Below are 2,340 nucleotides of genomic sequence, written 5' to 3'. Positions count from 1 at the left end.
TCCTGATTCTGGTAGAGTAGACTACAATGCCGGTAATGCTGACTCACAGCCTGTAAGTACGTTTTCATATTTAAAGGGTTTGCCACTGACGATTCAAACGCGAGTTTTGAGCAGTGTAGAGTAGCACTTGTTGTTTGTCGTTTCTCCAATCACAAATGCAGGCATGGTTTTGTGTTTAAATATATTTATACTGTCTTTATGTAAAAAGACAGTATAAGTCATTATAATCAGTAATTATGTCCCCACTGGATGCAACAAATGCCTCGTTTATAATGGTTTTTTTTATGTTTTTGTCTCGTCGCTCCATCACAATATGGTAAGGGGCGTAATATTTCCGTCACACGCGTGAGGTATTCGGCCAATCACAACGCACTGGATAGCTGGCCAATCAGAGCACACCTCGCTTTTCAGACCGATGAGCTTTGTAAAAATCGACGTGTTTCAGAAAGGCGGGGCATAGAGGAGAAACAATAATGTACAGTATGTGGAAAATAATGTGTTTTTTTAACCTTAAACCGCATAAACACATTTCATTACACCAAATACACAAAATAATGTTATTTTTTAGCAACGTCATATGACCCCTTTAAAGCATAAAAATGCACTTTGATAGTTACATGAAAAGTCTTTTGGGTAAATGTACTATTTAATATAATGAACTATTCTTTTTCTACTCTGTCTATTTTATTTTCAATTTCAATTTAAGTGACAACGATATTTTGGATAGTTGTGTTATGTTACAGCAATGGTAAAAGGACTATGGTAATCATTTAACCTATATTTATTCTAGAATATTATTTCATTTTATTTTTTATTTCCCCAAATTTATTTTTCCTCCATTTTATTTTGTTTTATTTTTCCCTTTTTTATTTATTTTTTTACAAACTGAGTTGAGTGTTATTTTCTATACTAATCATTTAACTTGTATTTATCCTGAAACATTCATTTAATTTCATGAACTGAACAATATTATAGTGTCTTCTAAGAAAAACTGTTTTCTTAAAAGCAACTCAACTTTAGCACAGTGATTCCCATGACAAAAATTGTGGCTGATAAGTGAGCCCTTTCTAAAACAGAGCCAGAATCTGTCGTTTCTGCCCCTTCTGCTTTGCAGTTGTCCCACTGTGAGTGCAGTAGCCCATGAAAAGAGTTCACAGGCAGTCCTGCTGTTTGTTAGTGTTTATGTTGTGGCTCCATGTGCACTTTAAGTTGAATGTCCTAATTACAGCTGGCTGGGCGCTGCGGTTTAAGGCAGGTCTCTCTGTGTCTCTCTAAGTGCGCTGTGCGGCGAGAGGATTGAGCTGACAATAACCTCACCACGTGCTGCCTCTTGTGATAAAAAGCCAGGCTCTACCTCTTACCGTGCTGGAATATTCTCCGTTTGCCACTTTAATTGATGTCAATAAGGTTATGCTAAATTTGAAGATTTGAGTAATTTGTCTTCCAGCACAATAATGGCATCACCCAGGCTACAGGCTGCTTAAGCGCAGGGCTGAATGGAGGTGTCAGGCACCCGGCGCTCTCTGCGCACATTCTGGGTTGACACCCCTTGTGTTTGCGTCCCCCGCTCATCTGATTAAAACTCCACTCCTGGGGAGATGCTGAACTTACATAGGCTCAAGCTTTACTATTAGCTCAAATGACCTCATATTACAGTGAAATGTCAGTATTTGGGGAGTACAAAGGATTACAGAATTTCACAACTTCATTGCAGTTTTCTGGAAATTCTTGTTATTCCTAGTTTAAAATGGATAGAGGAACAGAAATAAAAACCTTATATTTAACAAAAAGTCATTATTTACTCTATTTACTCATCCTGATGTGTTTCCAAACCCATTTGACAATATTTTTCATGAATCTTCCTGAATCTTCATGCTGCACTTTTACCATGATGTACTGATCACAGTCATGTGGACATTACATTTTACAACTTAAAATCTACAATATGACATCAGAAGACTTGGAATATAGTGTGTATATGTCATATGCTACCTGGTCATGGCAAAAACGTACCTGGGGACACTTTTTCGCAAGACGTGAAATATGTACCAATAAGTACATATCACTGCAGTTTCCAAAAGAAATGAACACTAAAGGCAGTAAAACTCAGACTTTTCACACAAATTTACAGAGTTTCGATTAATAAAGTGTAATTTTCGTACAATTACTTGAAGAATATTATGTTATGACTTCAAAACAATTTTAATATGCTCTGAGATTTAAAAACTGATGCTTTTGAATGTTAGAATCACACATATCCAGCTTCATATCTATGGGTTTTCATAGAGGGTAAATTTGTTCGGTAGCTCACGGAGTACGGAGACGTACTTGAGAGGCGAG

General features: G+C 36.8%; 1 protein-coding gene across 1 annotated transcript in view; it reads left to right on the top strand.

Annotated features, from left to right (window-relative positions):
• LOC107712658 (paired box protein Pax-7-like) overlaps nucleotides 1-2,340 on the top strand; it is a 52,917-nt gene that overhangs the window by 42,472 nt on the left and 8,105 nt on the right. The window lies entirely within an intron of this gene.

This window comes from Sinocyclocheilus rhinocerous, unplaced genomic scaffold (genome assembly GCF_001515625.1).
Source record: "Sinocyclocheilus rhinocerous isolate Xijiao unplaced genomic scaffold, SAMN03320098_v1.1 scaffold418, whole genome shotgun sequence".
NCBI classification, from domain to species: Eukaryota; Metazoa; Chordata; class Actinopteri; order Cypriniformes; family Cyprinidae; genus Sinocyclocheilus; species Sinocyclocheilus rhinocerous.
This window is presented reverse-complemented; position numbering and strand designations above follow the sequence as displayed.